The sequence below is a fragment of the Mesoplodon mirus genome, assembly GCF_964341445.2.
Source record: "Mesoplodon mirus genome assembly, contig: HAP1_SCAFFOLD_374, whole genome shotgun sequence".
In the NCBI taxonomy this organism is placed as follows: Eukaryota; Metazoa; Chordata; class Mammalia; order Artiodactyla; family Ziphiidae; genus Mesoplodon; species Mesoplodon mirus.
Genome location: NW_028295577.1, coordinates 97,340 through 120,445, shown reverse-complemented (window position 1 = coordinate 120,445; position 23,106 = coordinate 97,340). Strand labels below are relative to the sequence as shown.

Sequence of the window (23,106 nt, the reverse complement as noted above, 5' to 3'; positions counted from 1 at the left end):
AATACACAGTGGATTCGATCCCGCGTTCTGCGCACACCAAGCCCTCCATCCCTACTGTGTCGGCAAATTGGTGGCAGACATGTCTGGGAGGATAAAAACACTGAATTGACTTACCCCCGCAAATCATTGTATATGACACATATGCATTCAATCACCTCTAAGATTTATAATGAAGTCGAATACATGGCGTATCCCTCGGGGACTGATCAACGCCAACTATCCTTTTTATCCTTTATCTTTTTTTTTATACCTAAACGAGCACATAGCAAAAAATTTCTGCGGTAGACTCACAAGCTCTCTTCGCGGTGAGCCTTTTCTCATTACAGTGCTCACTTAGAACCAAGAGTTGATTGTATCACAGTGTCTACTACACATCATCTACACTCCTTAACTATAAATTAACATCAACATACATCATGAGTGTAGTGGAAGACACATATCTCAGCATGTGCTACATTCATATGCTTCCTTAGATTCTTTTTCCTACATCAAAGCATCCACGGATCTCCATTCACTGAGGTTTTTCCTCACGGATGGATCTCGAGCCGGCGGTCGCGAGGCTACGTGGCGCGTCCCCAGGTGGCGGATAGGGGGTGAAACGCGGACCAAAAGCGACCTTGTACTGTCCAGAGCCGCAGGTGGATTAAGGGGATGGACTCCCTTTTTCTGCTGCGCCGATTTCGCACATACCTTCTGTTGCTGTGTAGACATGTTCGTGCACGCGTGTGTGGATATGCTCTTGCAGTGCAGATTGTATTCTACAAGTAAATTCGGCTAAAAGCCTGCAAGCAAGTGACTGGGAAGTACATGTGAGGCGGTTAGTAGTCGCCTCCAACAAATAAGCTCAATGTCCACTCTACTAAACTCTGGGAAAGACTGGCAAGCTACTCATGAGTATATTTAGCCCCATGGTCAGAGCCCGGCAAGCTACTCCGTCGGTACAAAAAACGCCAAAAACAGTATAACAAATGGGCCTCATTCCCCTGACCCCGAAAGAGCCCCCGATACTGCAGCGTTGGGTAGGACGAGTACGGAGAGGCTGCTAAAATCTCAGGGCCATTCTAGGCTGCCTAAATGTGATAGGACTAAGGTGACGATCTGTACCTACAACGCAAGATCGCTTGCATCAGAGTCCGCTGTTGAGGACTTGCTGATGCAAGCCAGAAAAATCAGGTACGACGTCATCGGACTGGCTGAGACGAGGAGACATCGTTCCTTTAACGCCGTGCATGATTCCGGAGAAGAACTCTTCCTTGGAACATGCGACAATAGAGGAGATGGAGGCGTTGGTGTCCACGTCAACCCGAGTTTGGCCATGAACATCGAATCGTTTGAGCAACTAACAACCCGAATCGGACGGTTAAGGTTGAAGAGATGTGGGCCTATGCCAGCTTTGACTATCTTCGTCGTCTACGCACCAACTTCAAGCTACGACGAAGATGAGGTCGAAGCGTTTTATATGGACTTGGAAAAGTTCTACAGAGAAGATCATACTTTCTTCAAAGTCATAATTGGCGACTTCAACGCTAAGATTGGACCGAGAAGAATGTCTGAAGAACATCACATTGGGACCCACGGATTAGAATGGAACGAACAGGGAGAGAGGCTATCCGAGTTTATCATGACGACCAAGACAATCCATGGTAGCTCACAGTTCCAAAAGCCCCTCTCTCAACGCTGGACGTGGGAATCCCCCAATGGAGAGTACCATAATGAAATAGACCACATCATAGTAAACCGAAGGTTTTGCCTAACCGATGTCGCTGTTGTCCCCAAGTTCTACACCGGATCAGACCATCGCCTTCTTCGTGCAAAATTCTTTTTTTCGCGGAAAGGAGAGAAAGCCGCTATGTTCAAAAAACGAAATCCCAAAACTGCCGTTAATTGGGATTTATTCAAATCAATAGTCGGCCTATGGAAAGATTCTGTTACTGACAACATTGACGAAGAATACAATCGGCTTATTCAACATCTTCACGTTAGTGCTATAAGCGCCGAGTGTCCCAAAGTCACTAAGAGACGTCTCTCTCCAGAAACACTCGAGTTGATACGCCAACGTGGTATTGCGCGAGCCACAGGCAACCGACAACTCACGTCCGAACTCGCAAAACTGTGCAGAAAGGCAATAAAATAAGATCTCAAAGAGAGAAGAACTGCAGTGATGGTTGAAGCTGCTGAAGTTGGGAAGAACATTCGCAACGTTCGCCGGAGCTTTGCCAATTATAAAACTAAGATGATTGCACTCCGACGCCCAGACGGAACACTTACAGCTTCAAGAAGGGCAATGGAGAAAATCATCCACGACTACTACTCTGATCTTTTCGACAGCCACGTCCTCCTCCCTACATATGAAATCAAAGAGGACGAATATGTTGTTCCACCGGTTCTCCCTTCAGAAATCCAACATGCTATCTCATTTCTGAGAAGCCGCACAACACCCGGTCTAGACAGGATAAGACCTGAACATCTGAAGAACCTTCCGCCAGTTCTAATCAACACACTGGCTCGTCTCTTCACGCGCTACCTGTCGGAATGCAAGGTTCCAAATCAATGGAAGATCAGCAAGACCGTGTTGTTGTACAAAAAGGGAGACCTCCACGACATTGGTAATTATCGCCCAATCTGCCTGCTGTCCGTCGTCTATAAACTTTTCACTCGAGTCATCCTCAACAGGATTGATAGAACACTGGACGAGGTACAGCCATGCGAGCAAGCAGGGTTCCGAAAAGGATTCAGCACGATAGACCACATCCACACAATAACGAGGCTCATTGAAGTGTCACGAGAGTATAAAAGACCGCTCTGTCTAACTTTCATCGACTTGAAGAAAGCCTTTGACTCCGTTGAGACAGAAGCGGTGATTGAAGCTCTGGGAAACCAGGGCGTCGCTGCTCAGTACATCAAGATCTTTCGTGAGCTATATAAGGATTTCACAACTATCATATCACCATTCTACAACGAAATTAAAATTAACGTAAAGAGAGGTGTTCGACAAGGCGACACAATCTCGCCAAAACTGTTTACAACGACCCTCGAAGACGTTATGCGAAAATTGGAATGGGAGAATGAAGGAGTGAAAATCGACGGTCGGCAACTACACCATCTTCGCTTTGCTGATGACATCGTTCTTATAACATCAAACATCAGTCGGGCGGAACGAATGCTTGCCGAGTTCGACAAAGTGTGTGGAAATATTGGCCTTCGGCTAAATCTAACAAAAACGATGTTCATGAGGAACGGATGGGTATCTAATGCCCCATTTACGCTCAACGGAACAAATATCTCCGAATGCTCTAGTTATGTGTATCTAGGTCGAGAAATCAACATGATGAACGACTTAGCTCCAGAGCTGAGCAGGAGGAAGAGAGCGGCATGGGGAGCTTTTAAGAGCATCGAGGATGTAGTGAAGAGAATGAAGAACACTCGACTCCGTGCCCACCTTTTTGACTCAACGATTCTTCCTACCTTAACGTACGCATCAGAGACCTGGTGTCTACGTAAGCAGGATGAAAGAACACTCAGCGTTACTGAACGCGCAGTCGAAAGGGCGATGCTAGGACTGTCCCGTATCACACAAGTGAGAGAGGGAATACGAAGCTCCGACCTACGTCAACGATCGAAAATTAGAGACGCCGTTCTTCACGCCAAAAAGTCAAAAATAAGGTGGGCCGGGCACGTGATGCGATTGAATGACAACCGATGGACAAGAGCCGTAACGGATTGGATTCCTCGGGATGTCAAGCGCACAACAGGAAGACCACCGACCCGATGGTCAGAGTTCTTCACAAAAACGCTGAAGGAATGGTATGATGCTCAACGTGTCCCTGGAGCGAGCAGAACCCATTGGGCTACTCTTGCACGCGACAGGGACGGATGGAGACAGTACTGGCGCCCGCTCGATACACTCGAAGATCAACGGGAATCCAGGTGATCCAGGTGACATCAAAGCATGCGTGACGATGCTACTTTTTCGATAATCGCAAACAATTTTCGTTAATTGGAGTGCTTGTGGATAGAGATAAAAGACAAAACGCTCAACGTTGATGAATGCGCCATGCATTCGTCTTCATCACGCAGATGTGAATGAATGCATATGTGACCCATCCCATAACTTTCGGTGGCCTACCGAACAATCAAGCCAATGTTCAACTCATCAAGTCCTCTTCAAAGTGTTCTATCGATTCTTTATAAGCATTATTAAAAGTTCGATTTTTCAAAGCTCGTAATGGACGTATTGTAGCCGCAAACACAAACGATACACTTCGGTAAGCAATCGAGCTCGCTCACTAAATCGTCCCAGTTTTCGAAACAGGAGCCTCAGTACCAAAAGCAAAAACCAACCCAGTCGCAAGAACTCGCCACTGTACAAGTCCAGGATCTATTTAATAAGAGGACAATAGAACATGATATTTTTTTACTACATGAAAATGATGCAAAGCGAAAACACATGGAATAGCATCAAATGAAATTCTACGCGGTCGGAAGTATAACAATCTTTGATTTACTAAACACATCACTCTCATAACACGACGTTGACTGCGAAAAACGAAAGCCTTCAAACGTTGGATTTATGTAGAACTTTTTATGATGCTCAATATTATAGGCGACCTAACTCTTATCATGAGATAGCTGTTATTTTCGCCATGCTCTTACGCTTTTGTTTTCGGCTACGCGGTGGAAATATATAAATCGTTTTTACAGTTTCGCTAAGCAAGACAAGAGATGGACCCCTACACTGCAACGAAATTTGTCGTAGGCGAATTTCCAACCCGTGACTGCCCTATCTGCGGGGGTCACCAGTTATTCACCACACCCATCTGTGCGCTTTGCTTTGCCTTTCAGTATGTTTTACTTCTATCATTGCTATCACCATTCGCCGTCAACTTGATTACCTCTGATTGTGTTAATTGCCCAAATCGGTTTTAAACCCCAATTGAGCTGAAGCTGCAGTTAGCTTACAATGTTATTAACTTTGTCAATTCTTCTTCTCTCCTCTTCCGCAGACACAACCAAGCGGTTGGTCGGAGATCGAGAAGTGGCTCTGAAGAAGGCGATACGGCCGAAAGTCAGCCCAATAAGTAAAATTGTTTACCAACGTTGTGTTTGTTCAAGTATTAAACAATGCCGAGATTAAAGGATAGTCGGTCTTGGAAACTGTTATTAACTTTCTTTATTAACTGCGTAATTCTTTTTTTTAGAATTAGGGAATTAATAATGAAAGTTATTAATATTTTTTACTGTTTTTTTTTGTGTCACGATAGCGTCTATGCGCTCCAAACGCTTTACAAATATCGTTATTTATTTCTGACGCTTTTACGCTCTCTTACTTCTTGTCACACTATTTGAAATCTTTACTAATAGTAGTAAAATCCAGTTGTTGAGGTCTCTGAAAAACCACCCCCTAATTTTGCTATGCCTTCCCAATAGTCGGTCCTGGTATTAAGATAATCAAAAATTCGATTGAACTCCCACATGTTATCTATTCCCTCTCATAAAACCAGGATCATTGAAGGTATGCTTCAACACAATGTATGCTTTCTACTTCTATCGATCTCTCTTTATATTGACGTCTTATTTGTGTAAGTGCCTAACTAATTATGTTTAAGATTTACATTAATATAAGTCCCGTGTAGTAGCACACGAGAGAAGTATAACACCCCACTGGCCGCCTAAATAATCTCAAATCCGAGAACACGAAATAAATAGAATGGAACGAACAGAGCGGGAAACTATCAGAGTTTATCACTAAAGCCATTCATAGAAACTCGTAAACCCGGTGACGTACATTTCAACACTGGACGACTTATATCCTTCGTAATTCTCCCAATGGAGATTACTCTTTAAAAAAAGCGACATTTAAGCAGAAGATTTTACCAAATGGAAGCGACTGTTGTTCCCCAATTTCATACATGATGGGACAATGTCGCATCATTCACACAGACTCCTTTTTAGGACAGAAGGAGAAAAAGCTGAAAATATCAGGAAATGAAATCTTAAGATTATAAAAATCGGTGATGAATACGATCGGGTCATCGCAACGCGTTCAACAACCCGCAGAAATGTTTTAGCTTAAACATAAATCTAAAGATATATGAACTATCGGCAATTGGCTACCATTTCCTATGCTAGGGAAGATCTGCAGATTAGCGATAGAAGAAGATTTAACAGTATTGGAAAATTCAGCAATGCCAGTGGAACACTTTCCGATACTTCAGATCAAGCTAAACACTTCCGAAATTCTGACGGAAAACTTAACACATTCCAACAACTACCAGAAAAGGCCATCCGTAGATTTCTTTATATATATCTTTGACAGCCCTGTTCACTTGTGCACACATCAGCTCAGCAGGTATGGGCAGTGCTTTGCCCAGAAGTCCCACTTCATTCGTTGATGAAGAATCGCATTGCACTCGGTTCTAACAAGGTTGGACCCGAACAACTGCATCTGAGCGTTAAACAATTATTTCCCATTAAGATTGTTCAAGATTTTCGCACATTGTGTTCAACACGAGTGTTCACATAAATTCCACTCATATTGATTAGAATTGACGGAACGCTGGATGAATGGCAGTGATGAAGACCAGGCATGGTTTGGAAAAGAATTCGGTACAATAAATTACACCCATACGACAACAAACCTCGTTGAATTATAGCAAAAGCACAACATAACATTTGTGTAGGTTTCATTAAACACTCTTGATTCAATTGAGACAAAAGTGGTCATGAAAACTAGCCATTGCCAACGTATACGGGTTGTTTACTCAAACGCCCTCAATGCGATATATCACAAATGGCTACTAAAAATACAATTCCTAGAACCGAGTTTCTCTTAACCTCTGCATTGATTGATATCTATATACCTTTTCTTGAGCACACACGAGGTTGATAAAACAATATTTATTATATGATCGATAACGTTTTGGCGGTTCGCCTTCTTCATAGGCTGAAAAGGTCCAGGTCACAGCTCTCAGCCCAGCACCTACGCTAACAGGGAAAAGACTAACACTTACAGAGAAAAGACTCAAATCTAAATTTCAATCGCATACGGAACAGCTTTCTTAAATCCTCACCGTTCTTCGTGTGTTTTCTTCGTATTTTCCTTACTAATAAATAAGGGATTTTTTCGACTGGGTCGGTGAGGTTAGCGGAACGTCGGATACATAGTGAAAAATGCAGAGAACAGGCAGTTTCGAGCCCTTCTTTTTGATTCCATGATTCTTTTTGGCTTAACATGGCTTCGAAAACTTCGGCGTAACCAGGGTGAAATCTTGTGAGCGCGCTTTATAAGGGATGATGCAAGGAGTAACAAGGATTACGATAGCGTGATAGGTATTCTGAAGAATACACCTATTTCAGTTGGTAAAAAATCAGAAAAGCAGTTGTGTAAGATCTGCTCGTCGAAATTAAGGTAGGCCAGATATGTAACGGCACCGGCTAAACGGGAGCCGTTATTGGCTGTGTTCCTCGTGATATCAGTTGCACAAGAGAAAGACCACTAACCCGAGGGTTAGAAATCTCACGTAGAGAAGCCAAGAAGAGAAATTACGATGTTCTTCGAGTCTCTAGAGCGAGCAGCTTCCACCAGTATTCTCTTTTTACAGGTAGAAGTAACAACTCCACCGTAATCTGTTCGGATCACATAACAATGATCAACGGAGGGTGATACAGGTGAATCGATGTAAAAATAAATGTAAACTTACAAACAAAATTTAAGAGTGCATTATCTAACAATGTGAGTTGACGGGCAGTAAAACGACGATGTCAGGAAGATTAGAAGAACACAAATGAGAAGCAGAGACATTTTAAAGACCACTGTTGATAGCCATCGCGAGAAGGTTTAGCTGCGATTTCGCAGAAGTGCAACGATGTGTTGTACGCTGTATTGAAGAGTTGGCTTCATTTTCAATTCAGCTAGGAGCCATGGGTAGAGTAACATAGTTTTTAAACTTTATACTCAATCATGCTTAAGTTCTTACCAAATCATCAACTAAGAACAAAATCCTATAATAGTCTTATGTAGAATAATTGCATGTTTCCAGTAGTTATTCGCTCAACGGTTACAGGAAAGCCTTCCTTTCGACACCAACAACTTTTCAACAACGCCTAGGAAAAGTAATATAAGGTCGTCTAAACAATTTTTTGCTAGCTCAAACGCAAGAATTAAATTGCAAAGTACTGCAAAGGTGCTTTTTTTCTACAACCTTTCAATTTTCTTTTTTTCAATCTTAATGGCGTATTACCGTAGAAGCGACGGTTTCTAAAATCATGTCAAAATTTTTAGAAATCACCTTACAGTTCATGGGGAGCATGTAGCGCAGTGGTTAGGGATACTCTGCAATTTATACTCGGACGGATCGGAGGTTCGGTCCTTCGTCTTGGGCTTACTAAGCTATTAGTACCTTAGGAGTCGGCGAATTAGTAGATCAGACTTGTCTGGGAGGACAGAAATACTGACTTGATACAACGATAGGCCACTGCAAGTCAATCACTTCTATAATACTTGATGAAGTCGAAAAGTATGGCGCGTCCCTCAAGGATTGATCAACTCGAACAACTTTATCCTTTATGCTTTATTACAGTTCTTTACCTGCAACACAACCAATCTGCCTCATTTAACGGTAGTTCACGAGAGAAGGGAATATGATCAATATACCTATGGATCGCAGATCCCTATACTACTATAATAGTAATCTCGTTAATCCTGAGATAACTCAAGGAAGTACCAATAAATTCTTATGTTCCTCTTCGCGTATCGCAGCTATTTAATAATGAAGGATATGCGAAGACACGAATAATATCAGAATCCTAGTGTCGTGCCCTCTTCATTTCTTTCCTATATTTTTGGCCACCATGCAGCCATGGGTACTTCATAAAGCTAAATTAACCACAAAATATTAGAGGGATGAATAGTAATTGAATGCCACAAATTCAACGCACTTTATTCAACCATACTGAAAAGATATCGCCATGTGAAACAACAAAGGAATAACTTCTACTTCAATAGTTTGAATATGCAGGAGTCTTTTTGATGGATCAATTATGAGTAATGAATTGTCGGCAAGTCGGCTAATATCTGCTGGGAATGCCAATAGACAACATGGACCTTACCCCAAATCCTCCATGCCTAACAATAGCTGTCGGCATGGTTGGATTCCATACGAGACTGGTGTCGTGACCGTCTCCACCCATCCAAAGCTCAAGGTCAATAACTAGCCCAGAAGTAGCAAATGTATGGCTAATGAGTGGTCAACGGATCTCGTCTGTTTTGCTTCGCTTTTCCAATTCTTCCTAAACTCTCATTGTTAGTCAATGTTTGTAGGACTCTTCTGTTCTTCATAATGGCTAGTGAATCCATTTCAAGACGTTAATGTAGTCGCCAGTACAACTAACTAGTTACAATGGTTCTCTCTGTTGAACACATTACTGAATTATTTCATGTATGCACATTGTTGATGAGAATCCAGTTCTAAGCCAGTTCTCATCAACACACTGGCTCGTCTTTTCACACGCTACCTTTCAGAATGCAAGGTTCCAAATCAATGGAAGACCAGCAAAACCATGTTGTTGTACAAAAAAGGAGACCTCAACGACATTGGAAATTATCGCCCAATTTGCCTGCTGTCCGTCGTCTATAAACTATCTACTCGAGTCATCCTTAATAGGATTGACAGAACATTGGACGAGGTACAGCCATGCGAGCAAGCAGGGTATCGAAAAAGATTCAGCACGATAGGCTACATCCACACAATAACGAGGCTCACTGAAGTATCACAAGAGTACAAAAGACCGCTTTGTCTCACTTTAATCGACTTGAAAAAGGCCTTTGACTCCTTTGAGACAGAAGCGGTGACAGAAGCTCTGGAAAAGCAGGGCGTCGCTACTCAGTACATCAAGATCCTTCGTGAGCTGTATAAGGATTTCACAACTATCATATCAACATTCTACAACGAAATTAAAATTAACGTAACGAGAGGGGTTCGACAAGGCGACACAATATCGCCAAGACTTTTTACAACAACCCTAGAAGACATTATGCGAAAATTGGAATGGGACAATGAAGGAGTAAAATTGATGGTCGGGAACTACACCATCTTCGCTCTGCTGATAATATCGTCTTTATAACATCAAGCATCAGTCAGGCGGAACGAATGCTTGCCGCCTTTGACAGAGTATGTGGAAGTATTGGTCTTCGGCTAAACCTGACGAAAACGATGTTCGTGAGGAACGGATTGGTGTCGAATGCCCCATTTACGCTCAACGGAACGAATATCTCCGAATGCTGTAGTTATGTGTATATAGGTCGAGAAGTCAACGTGATGAATTACCTAGTCCCAGAGCTGAGCAGGAGGAAAAGAGCGGCATGGGGAGCTTTTAAGAGCATCGATGATGTAGTGAAGAGGATGAAGAACACGCGACTCCGTGCCCACCTTTCTGACTCGACGATTCTTCTTGCGTTAACGTACACATCAGAAACCTGGCCACTACGTAAGCAGGATGAAAGAACACTCAGCGTTACTGAACGCGCAGTCGAAAGGGCGATAGTAGGAGTGTCCCGTCTAACGCAAAGTGAGAGAGGGAATATGGAACTCGGACTACGTCAGCGATCGAAGATTAGAGACGCCGTTCTTTAAGCCAGAATGTCAAAAACAAGGTGGACCGGGCACGTGATGCGACTCAATGACAACCGATGAACAAGAGCCATCACCGATTGGATTCCTCGGGATGTCAAGCGCACAACAGGAAAACCACCGACCCGATGGTGAGAGTTCTTCACAAAAACTCTTAAGGAATGGTATGATACTCAATGCGTCCCTAGAGCGAGCAGAACACATTGGGCCACTCTTGCATGCGACACTGACGGATGGAGACAATACTGGCGCCCGCTCGATACACGCGAAGATCAACGGGAATCGAGGTAATCTACGTAATGTGCACTGTTAACCTTATCTTTTCTGTTCTCCACATCGCAAAACGTTGACGTTGGTGCAACTAGGTAATTATATTGCTTCTCTCTGTTGAACATATTACTGAGTGTCTCATTCTATGTACATTCATGATCTCATTCTTTCGTGATTATTTTTTGTGTACCATGTATATAAAGGTTTAATTACCCATGTTTGAGGCAGGGCCGTAAAGACAACAAAATCAAAAAAGCTTCCATGGCGACTGACGAGCAAATCAGTAATTCAAGAGCTATCCTATCATCAAATGGAGCAGAAAGGCACCAAAAACTAAAACAATAAACTAGTCGGTGTGTCACTTAACACTACCACTCAATCACCAATTCAATTTGCTGCAATTTGCTTCGGATGAAAAGAGACGGTTACGATACTGACCTCGCGTGGAATCCAACCATGTTGACAGCTGTTGTTAGGCTTAGAGGAGGATATGGGGTAAGGTCGACGTTGTCTATTGGCATTCCTTGCAGATATTAGTCGACTTGCCAACAAAATCGTTGTTAGCTTTACAGTAATATTGTGGATGTAGTGTGCGCGAAAAGTGCAACTTCCTATTCAACCAGCTGTCACAAAATTTTATCAAAATCATCAGCTGATTTAGGACATAAAAAGTATTTATCAAAGTTTGGCCTCACCCGCACGCTATGTAATATTTTTTGCTGCTTAACTCACAAGCATATTTGAAACTCGCTCTGCGCCAATACGAAAATTATATATTCATCACTGAGAACTGATAGGACACAACATTTCTTCGAATAGAATTATATTTTATCAAATGAGCAGATAGCAAAACATCTCGGCTCAGACTATACTTGAGGTAATTCTTTTGCCTCTGAAGGCTTGAAGATCATTTCATATAAATGTTTTTGAAGAAATATCCCTTATGACCACTGAGAGCTTTCCTTAGGAGCTTCGAAAGGAGACTCATTCATGAATTCGGAAACAAGCTACATAAATGTTTGGAACGAAAAGAAACACTAGTAAGAATTAGCAAAAACTAGACTACAACTACAATCATAATACCTTTAAAAAAGGACGAAACTAAGAATCCTTAAATTAATGTGAATAACAAATCCTGCCTTTTTGAAGACAAGCGTGACATGAATCAATGCAATAGATGCAAAAGTAAATGTGACCTTGATTTGTCCACTTCAATGAGAATGATTTTATTATAAAACACTAAAAAGTCAGTGCACAAAGCACTTCATTGCAAAGGCACATGAATCAATAAACTGGAGTTTCATCCTAATAAGATCAGTTAACATCGTTATTTTACGTTTACAGTTTCAATGTGCATCCCTTAAAAATCATATCGTCACTGGGAAACATATTTATATCGAATATAGCTACCCATAAGAAATAAGGAACTCGTAAGTAAAAATATCACCTCGTCAACTAAGCGAATAACTACCGTCCTTCTCTGTTAGCTTGAACGAATCTAACTTTCATAAAAGCAAAGCAGTCTTAAAACATTTTACATTTAGATTACATATTGCGTTACTCACAGATAAAAATAAAAGCGGATCTTCTTGTCAGCTGCCTGTACGACCTGATGACCGTAAACAAGAAAGGTCTTTTTCTTCTTCTCATTAGGACCTAAATTTTCACTTATGAAGAGCATTTGAAGACGTAATGTACTATACAATAACATAATTTTAAAATATAAATAAATAGATACATATATGTACATATATATTGCAGAAATAAAAGAAAAGCGCAAAATATGGTGGAAAATTAATTTTTGGGAAAAAATGGATACTAGGCAGACCATTCCTCTACCTAAAAAAATATGATCTTTAAAATTTTTGGCATTAACAGAAATACAATGTTCTTTTCATAAGAACATATATTAGGATCTTTTAAAATTGTGAAAACACAAATGCCAAGCTTCGTTTTCTCAACGGCAAACTTCATACAGCTTGATCATCCTTGTAGCAGGAAAAAAATGATAAAGCTCTCAGCCTAAAATTATAAAAGACCATCTAAATTTAGAGAATCTAGAACATCTCTGCAAAAATCTCCAATCACAAACAAAATCGCTAAGAGATTGATGACGATATTTCTCCTTAGCTTACGCATGGTATCCTCGATGACGTGAGAGGCATTCTTTATTATACAAATTTCTTAAGGAATGATAAAAACAACTTTCAACCAGACTATTCAGTTAGATCTCGGTCTACATAAGGAAGGTTTGTGTACGATTCCATACAACTTTTTTACCCAACATTTAAAACAAAACAGTACATAATTCGAAATGTTAATAAAGTTGAACTTAAAGAGAGAATACATTATCAATTTTTACATACCTTCATGGCCCAAATAACTATTTCATACAATCGGTAAGGCAATACGGTTCGCTTGTGAGCCTTGGAATGCCTGCAGTACTTTTCTTTGAAAGTTGTTATAAGCTCATTCTGATGTTCATCAATCGCAGTAATAACATATTAGGTAAGTTAAGAGCAGAGAACGCTAAATTTAAAAGAAAGGCAAAAGTAATGAGACAACGAATGAATGAAAATTTCAAATCAATGAAAATTTCATAATGAAATGAAATATCCATTAGTTATTCTAAAGAACAAGAAAGAAGTGACTAAACATGCGGTTAGTACATTGACGACGACACCTAATTCCAGGTCTATTAGCAATTTTCTATTTCTCAAAACAGAGCATTATTTTATTGTCAATGGAAAACTTTAGAAATAGCTAACATGAGTGGATTATAGAAAAACCCTTTCTCTACTGCAGGATTTTTAAAGAATAAACAAAAGAATAAACAAAAACAACGATGACTATAAATCTGACATGTTCACAGGAGGAAAGAATGCTCTATTTTACAATTCTGCAGTTAAAATGCTCTATTCAATAAAATATAAGCAATTATTAAAGGATTCTTGAATTGTTCACCTATTGTAGTTCACTATTAGCTGCCGACCATTGAAACAGGAGGGAGAGTTCTAGGGACTTCTTTGTCCCTGGAGGGATTCGACCGAAGCGCAGTGATGGTCAACCGTCATCACCCACCACTGCTGTTCTCTCTTGTGCCCAAGATCAAAGCATAAGTTATTTTAAACAGTTATAAAAAATAAATCAAAATGAACCATAAAATATTTTGTAAGTGACAGCTATTTGGTTTAATTTCAGAACTCGCCCGAGACAAATGACCTGTGGGAGGACCGCCCAGATAGATGAACGAAGGTTTGTTTTAAACTTTTACAATTATTCTGCAAAGTTTCCAGGAAAAAATTAATTGAAATTAAATTAACTAATTAAAACCATCGTTTATCTCTCAACTAAAAACCGATCTGCCAACATGTCCCGTGCTATACTTGCTTATTAAAACTCATAAGCTGGTATCCACTGATGAATTGTGGTCAACAAATCCATTAACGTTTAAGGTTAGACCAATTATCAGTTGTGTAAACGGGCCAACGGACAGAATAACATGGTTTATAAACCTGATAGTCGTCCAGTTACTGAAACATTTGCTAACTCATCTCACGAACACCCGAATGTTTCTGGACCATCTACGTTACGAGCGTCCTAACAGCGCCTACGTCATGGAGTCATTCGATGTTCGATTATACGAACGTATCGAATGACTCCGCAATGCAAGCCGTTTTCGAACCTCTTTCTAAACACCAAAAAGAAACTAACATGTATGGCTTGTCGATTGAGCAGATCATGACCCTCTTAAAATAGTGTTTGAACTGGTCAATCTTTAGATGATCCGGTAAATATTGCCCACAAAAGAGAGGGTTGGCAATGGGACAGCGACTGGCACCTAGTCTCGCTATTGCGTCTATGTCTAAAATAGAAGCCCCGGTAATTAATCTTGGGCCGATACTCTACTGTAGATATATTGATGATTGTTTTGTCATCTTCTCCACACAAGAGGAGATGAACAAATATTTTGAATTGTTAAATGAACAGTCAGAGTACATTAAGTTCACCCGAGAGACACCTAAAGAGGGCTGGCTTCCATTTTTAAACTTTCAGGTTAGCTTACATCATAACAGCTATGCTACGAAGTGGTACCGTAAGCCAAGTAATAAAAACATACTAGTTCATTATCTCTCATCTCATCCTTCACACACAAAAAGAGCACTACAAGAGACATGTTTCGTACGGCCTCCGGTGTGTGTACGGGAGGAGAACAGAGAGAAGATTCACTCGACTTGGCACGGAAAATAGCCATTTCCAACGGTTACAATATCGTAGCTTCTCGGTATAAGTTTAGAGGAAAGGCGATGAGCTCTAACGATGGGTCTAGCGATAATAAAATTCCGTTGCAAATACCCTTCATTTCGAACGAATTAAGCATAGCTATAAAAAGATGCTTAAGAAGGGTGGGCTTAGAGAAATCAGTGGTAGTTATAGAAATAACACCGAATAATCTACGTCGCCAATTGATTCGAAACCGCTTGTACGACCGTCTATGTACAACGCATAAATGTACGATTTGCCCTCAGGTCAGAGACGGTGATTGCATGATCTCGGGTACAGTGTACCTGATTTCTTGCAAAATTTGCGGGGACGAATATATTGGCGAAACGGGAATACCTCTTTGTGTCCGCATAAAAGAACACCTAGATGGTTAATTTAAAAGCAAGGCGAACACTCCACTAGGCACGCATAGGACACAAGGACACAACGGACAGGATTTTGATGTTAAGGTTAATATTCTCGCGCAGAAAGCTAGCATGTCGGCGCGCAGGGTTCATGAGGCGTTTTGGACTAATTTCAAGAACCCAAACATGAACCGCAAGGAAGAGTGCCTCCTAATCACACGTGATCTCGCACAGTATATAAGACTGATCTTCTAGTCTGATAAAGGGGCACTCCGGAAGGAAGTATACCTCACTCCTCTTCCGCAGACACAACCAAACGGTTGGTCGGAGGCAGAGAAGTGGTGAGTATTTGACGTTGTTTATGTGGTTGGAACTTGGTTTTTGAGTTTCTCTGTTTAAGTTGTTGGCGTGTTTGGCTTGGTAGATCGTTGTCAATCGACCTTTCCAGGCTCTGAAGAAGGCGATACGGCCGAAACGTCAGCCCAATAATAAAATTGCTTACAAACCTCGTGTTTGTTCAAAGAAGAAAAATTAAGAAGTATTCTGCAAAGCTTCTTATATTCGTCTTTTTGTAACTAAGCACTATCGCATTTGAAATACCTTATGGTAACCGTTTTTCATGTATACATACGTTAACTTTTATTACATTCAATGCTGGTAAAAACGTTAGCAACTTCGCCGTCACTGAAGAGTTTTACGCAGCCTGAAAATTGAACCGGATTTCAGGCAGGAACGTTTTGCGAAATCGAGAAGGAAACAAAAACAAAAGAGGTTGCGTTTATAGTTTGGTTTTTATAGTTTTTTAGAAGAATGGTGCTGTGCAGGTCCACACGATGATGTTTTCTCTAAATTTATCTTTCTGATACTGTTTTTCCTTTATTTTGAATAAATTCTGGTTTACTATGTTCGTAAAGCATTATTGTAGATTATTGGGTGACAAAGAAAATAGAAGACAGCGATAATCATGGGCGCGGTATGGCCTCTGAAAGAGCAAATTGATCAAAATTATGATGCCGATCTATGTTCTCACTTATTTAACACAACAAGAGTTCTTCCACCTCTATGCTGTGCAGGTGAAACATGGGCTAGCACTTCAGCCGTATTGAAGAAACCACGCATAACAAAGACTGCACTCGTGCGACGTCTTCGGAAGCTGAGCTGGGACACAGATGAGTAAGCGGGTTACGTTCTCAGGTTACCACCCAATTCGATATTTATGTGATTGATTTTAGGTTTTTTTTAGTTTATTTCGCAATGAATCTCCTTTATAAATTCGTGTGAGTTTTATTCCTCAACTATTGGTTTTTATAGGTATAGGTGGTTCAGTGTTGGAATGATCAGCGAACGATTAGTCCACTTCTTCTACAAACGCACTCATGATTTTAGTCAACGAATTCACGACACACGTATTATTTTTCCGTTGATTTTTCTTTGTGTTGTTGTTTGTTTATGAAAATGCAATGTGCTGTCAAGGAGTTCTTGATTGTACGTAGGAATAAAACCGTGAACATTTCTGGTATAGGTTGCACATTTGACAGAGTAGGCTGGTGCGTTAAAAAAATTGTGCGTTGTGAAATAAATGTTTTCACAGCCCTCGGATGGTCTTGAACTTTGAATTGTTCGCTTTTCAAGTTCTGGCATATTACCAGCTTTTACCAACTTTCCTTTTCTTTTTGCACATGTCAACTAGAGCCCTCTCCAGTAGGGCCACCTATACTGATTATTTGTGGACAGCTGTTTCTCTCTGTCGAAAAAATCGCCTGTCAGTCGTATCACTATCGTTTCAGTGACACTATCTCTCTCCATGTCCCTACTAGGTCAAATTCAGGCGAACAAATGCAATTAGGTTAATTTGGTGCGGCAACATATCTTTATTCTCTAATTTTTTAGTACCGTAGTGTCATTTTTCACGTGATGGCTTTGTTTTCCACCACGCAAAATGGCAAATGTATAATATTCACGCCTTCACAGAATCGGATTTCTTGCTTCTTGTAATTATTTTATGTCCTTTATGTTTTTTCTCTAATTCTGGTGAAATAATTGATGTCTAGTTAGAGTGCATAATTTGAGAAACTATTAGGAGTTAAATTTCATTTTTAACTGCCTATTTTTCTTAGTCTGCAGTGCTATTATAAATCGAAATATAACCGCTAAGACGCTAATTTGCAAAACTTGGGGGCGATGCAAACTTCCAACCAGATGATTGCCCTTTCCAGGGGTTCACCAGTTGTCAATTACACCATCCGTGCCCCTCGCTTTGCCTTTCTCTCAGCGCGTTTTATTTTGCTTCTATCAACGCTATCAGCACTCATCCGTTATCGGGATGATCTTGGATGCCCAAATCGGCATTGAACCCAAGCTAAGCTGACGCTGGTCAATTTATAATGATGTTAAATTTCATTTTTAACTGTTCTCATCTTTAACTGCTTATTAGGAGTGGCGATAAGTCCGCAATAATTTTTTCCTTCGCTTGCATGGCCCGACATCACAGATGTATCACATTTGTGTGGTTTCCAGCAATTCTTGCATTTTCTTCCTTTTCTCGTATCCATCATCCACGAAGGTCTTTGGATTTTCGCATATGGGTTCGGCAGCTGTTTGAAGAGTTTCAGTCTCATATATGAACGTCGTTTAAGGCTAGTCGAGACGATTCATTCTCCATTCCTGAGACAAGCATGCTACGGAGTTTCGACTTCTCCACCAAAGACAGTTGCCAGTTTTTGTAGACTGGAGGGAACTAGCGGGTCTATGACAAGTCTAGTACCAATTTCCTGACTTCAGACGGATGGGAGGCTTGGTTAGCCCAGGATAGGATCGAACCATTGCCTTTTGTTTTTAACCGCTCTAATGAACGGCCCTACTGCCACTATGCTAGCTCTGAATCTGTTTTCTACTTTACATTCACATATGCCAACAATTGGGATCATCGATGCATCCGTGTTTATGTTGTATATTCTTTGTAAGGATAAAATAGCAAGCCCATTATTCTTAGCAAAGGGCGTTGAGAATCATATGGTTAATCGCACGAAAAAATTCAATTTTCTTTATAGTCAATAGTGTGAAAATAAATTTAGTATTACGTGAGATGCTGAAACAGAATATCCAAATTTGAACGAGAATTACGAATAGCGTATTCCTCTATGCGTCATGGATTATTTCATGTTCAAATGTTTCAGCTCTTTTCTGGCATTAATCGTCATGGAGTTGAATTCACCCTAGTACTTTTATCTCTTTCAAATGAATTCGAAAAAAAATTGTCTTCGAAATATTACGGCTGGCTCTGAAACGTTTATCGAGTATGTGATTTTATTGATTCCGTTTATGAAGAATGATATGTCCACAGTTTATTTACACAAAAAATTTCGAGTTACTTTTAATTTGGTTATATTTTGTGTTTCATCACTATGTTTTCATGCGTTTTCTAAGGCAATGAATAGTAATATTGCGGAAATTATTTGACTATCGCTTCGAATTGTAGCACACTCTATGTCTCAATATGATATTTCGATAGAAATATCTCGCAAAACATTTTTCATGTATGAGTGAATGTTTGGTGGAACGGTCTGATATGATGAATAGTAATTTCATCCAGGGATGGAAAGCGATCGTCCATGTGCAGTGGTGTTCCGTTGAATATTTGTTCCAGCAAAAATACGTGTCACAATCAAACATGTTGAAAGATCGGACGTAAATTTAATAGAATGAAAAAAGTAGTCTGTATTTTGCTTTAAAATTTAAACACTTAAAAATCGTCGAAACTATTTTTTATGCCATCTAGTGCATATTTTTGTCAATCATAACTATCTATCTTTTATCTGAGAAATCAAATGAAACCTACGAGGGCATTACAAACTATTTTTAAACAGCGTTATTCCTTTAATCTCTGTTGATAACAGCGATCTTAGTTTATTGGTAAGATTACGCCAGATTCTTATGATTTTTCTTTGTGGCGAACATTTCGGCACTGTCGCCTGTTTTAGAATTTAATTGACCAGGTTGAACATGCATAGCACTTGTTTCCTACGATGTGATACGATACGATCATAACGATTTTTTGATAGAAATTCTACGTCTTCAAAGTGCTTAGAAGTGTCGTCTCATTCAGTTCTACGTGCTGAACGTCGTGTGTTATCGTATAGAGTCTGCTTTTCATCTACATCACAATATCATTAGAAATTAGATCGGTTTTGTTGCGTAAAACAAATGCTTAACAGACATCTTGACGATTATCTCACAGATATCCGTTGAATTCACGAGGCACTCACTTAGAATGCATTTTTACTTTTTACTGTCTCGAAAATAACGAATGATTATTCAATTATAACGTTAAGTCTCTGTACAACTCATCAAATAGTTTTTAGATGGCAGCACCAATTATTTTCGTTGTTATCAACTTCTGATACTCGACCTTCTTCGACGTGAAGACTCATATCTCCGGGACGAAAACCTTTACAACCAACTTCGTGCAGAGTGTAAGTAAAGTCTTCCTTGTCCATATCTTGTGGCCATTTCCAGTTCTAAGCGTTGCTTTATGTTTATGTTTTTACTCAAAAATAACGATGTGATTTAACACATTGACGACTATCGGCATTGTATCAATGCTCATTTTTTTCGTGGTTTTTTTTTTCCGCATTCCGTTTTGATCCCCAGACATTTTGCAAGCAGTCATTAAATAGCTTTTTGAAAACAGATTTAAGAATGGTTTTGACATTGAAAATCTCTGTTGTGTACTTAGAAATATTCAAAGGACAGGCCATATTTTAAAAAGCCGAATAGGCGTCCTTTGAAAATAAATTAACATAGTTGATTTTCAGAAGGTGTAATGGATCATATTTATCGCATGGAACGCTAGGATATGAGAAATACAGCTATGAACTGCATAAGCTGGAAAAAAGATTTTCAGAGGAAATACGACTTCTTTGATCTTAATTGCATAATATTTTTTCATTTTTAAAACCCATGAAATCCATCCAATAAAGAAATTTTTTTCTATACGCGGGACATGTTATCAAATTCTGAAGCCCTCTATTTATTCTCGCTAACGTCATGGAGTCGTTCGATGTTACCGACCCTTATACGAACGTAACAAATGACTCCGCAATGCAAGCCATTTTCGAATTCCTTTCTAAACACCAAGAAGAAATTAACATGTATGGCTTGTCGATTCCAAAAATCATGACCCTACTAAAGGAGTGCTTAAACTGCTCAATCTTTAGATGGTCTGACAAATATTACGCACAGAAGAGAGGGTTGGCAATGGGGCAGCGACTGGCACATAGTTTTGCTACTACTTTCATGTCTAAAACAGAAGCCACGGTAATTAATCTTAGGCCGATACCCTACTGTAGATATGTTGATAATTGTTTTGTCATCTTCTCCACACAAGAGGAGATGAACAAATCTTTTGAATTATTGAATGGACAAACAGAGTACATAAAGTTCACCCCAGAGAGACCAAAAGAGGATTGGCTTCCATTTTTAAACGTTCAGGTTAACCTATATCATAACAGCTATGCTACGAGGCGGTACCGTAAACCAAGTAACAAAAACATATTGGTTAATTATCTCGCTTCTCATCCTTCACACACCAAAAGAGCACTGATAAGAAACAGGTTTCGTACAGCCTCCGGTGTATGTACAGGGGGAGAACAGAGAGAGGAATCACACAACTTGGCACGGAAATAGCCATTTCCAACGGTTACCATATTGTAACTTCTCGAGATATGTTTAGAGGAAAGGCGATGAACCGTAATAAAAAGTCTAGCGAAAACAAAATCCCGTTCCTCCTACCCTTTAATAAGAACGAAATAAGCACAGCTATAAAACGATACTTGAAAGGGGCAGGCTTAAAAAAATCGGTAGCAGTATAGAAATACCACCAAACCCTCTACGGCGCCAATTAATTGAAAGTCGCTTATATGACCGTCTATGTACAATGCAAAAATGTACGATTTACCCTCAGGGGAGAGACGGTGATTCCATGAGTTCGGGTATAGTGTACTTGATTTCTTGCAAAATATGCGGGGACGAATATATTGGCGAGAGGGAAGGCCTCTTTGTGTCCGCATAAAAGAACACCTAGATAGAAAATCCAAAAACAAACCAAATACTCCACTAGGTACGTACAAAGCAGAAAAACATAACAAAGAAGATTTTGATATAAAAGTTAAAATCCTCGCACAAGAATCTAACATATCAGCGCGAAAATTCTTGAGGCTTTTTGGATTAATTTCAAAAACCCAAACATGAACCGCAGGCGGAACCGCCGAAACGTCAGCCAACGTGTAATTAATAAATATTATTTTAACAACCTCGTGTTTTCTTAAAGAAGAAGTTTGCAATTATCGAACAATGCCGAGGTTAAGATATAGTCGGTTCTGGGAATTTTTTCTTATAATTCATCGAACAAAAAAGTTGGCATAAGGATACTGATATTAAGTCGTACATTATCGTAGCACCTTCATCTTGTATTTTTAGTAAAGTATTTTCGTCTAAAAATTCTCAGTTAAATGTTCTCTTGCAACAGCCACAATTGACTGTTTAACTATTGTCAGTCGCTATTGTCGTCCGGCAATTTTATTGTCATTCTCCTTCTTCTAATGTTTATATGGTTGAAATGGACGTTCTTCGCTTTCCAATAAAGTCGAGCATCATTCTGTCATCCCACTAGTTGCATTTCGCTAGGATTTATCGTCATAACATTTGCACACGTAAATGTTAATGTCTCTTTATTGTGATGTGCTGTTACTCAATCGTATATTAAAATGAGAAGATTATTCTCTACTTTCATAGATTGCAATCTGACAGATTTTTTTCCAATACCTATTATCTAGATATTTCGGAAACGTATTAATATCTTATCTTATAGCATAAATAGTTGCTGCAGTCTAGTCAGACTTGAAGTAACGACCTTCATTTTGATGTTGCTTATTTATCAAAATCCTGTTTTTATTTTTCATATGATATAGTTCTAGACATATTCTTGTCTTGGTCTTGACACCAAACAAGGTTTTCTTTTTTGAAGAAACACTTCCAGAGTTGGTAACATAAGTAGAGGTTAGAGATTTTATCATTGCACAGCCGAAGTTCATGCAAGAGGAACTGTTGGAATGTAGACGGCAAATCCATAATTTATTTTTTTTAATTATAATTATTATATTAATATAAAAATTATAATTTTTTTTAATCCATTATTTTCGAAAGCTTTCCTTCTTTTTTGTTCTAGCAACATGTTGAAAAAGGTTATAATTGCGCGTTTTAACAATGTTAATTAACAATCTTCTCAGCCTCATCCTTGTTACGGTATTTTTGAGTGCCTCCTATTCCAATATTGTTGTCCATGGCAGACAAGAAGTTGTATCATGTTAACCAATTCTCTGTTAGTCAGTCGTCCAAACATCAACTGATTCAGTTTCATTTCTATTTTGACGTTTTAAATCATCTAACATTTTCTTTTCTATTGAATCTGCTGTGTGTTAGTTACGCACTTAGATATCTAAGTATACCGTCCTTCCTTATTCCTAGATCTGCTGAACACATGGCTTTAGAAACTGCCTTATTCTACCTTTATTAATACCGTT

The 23,106-nt window shown here is 39.6% G+C and overlaps 1 long non-coding RNA gene across 1 annotated transcript; it reads left to right on the top strand.

Annotated features, from left to right (window-relative positions):
* Positions 1-16,003: 16,003 nt before the first annotated feature.
* LOC309797369 lies at positions 16,004-16,961 on the top strand. The gene is made up of 4 exons (XR_014292617.1): positions 16,004-16,132; positions 16,253-16,297; positions 16,452-16,699; positions 16,838-16,961. It is a non-coding gene; the product is annotated as an uncharacterized lncRNA (long non-coding RNA).
* The last annotated feature ends 6,145 nt before the right edge of the window (positions 16,962-23,106 follow it).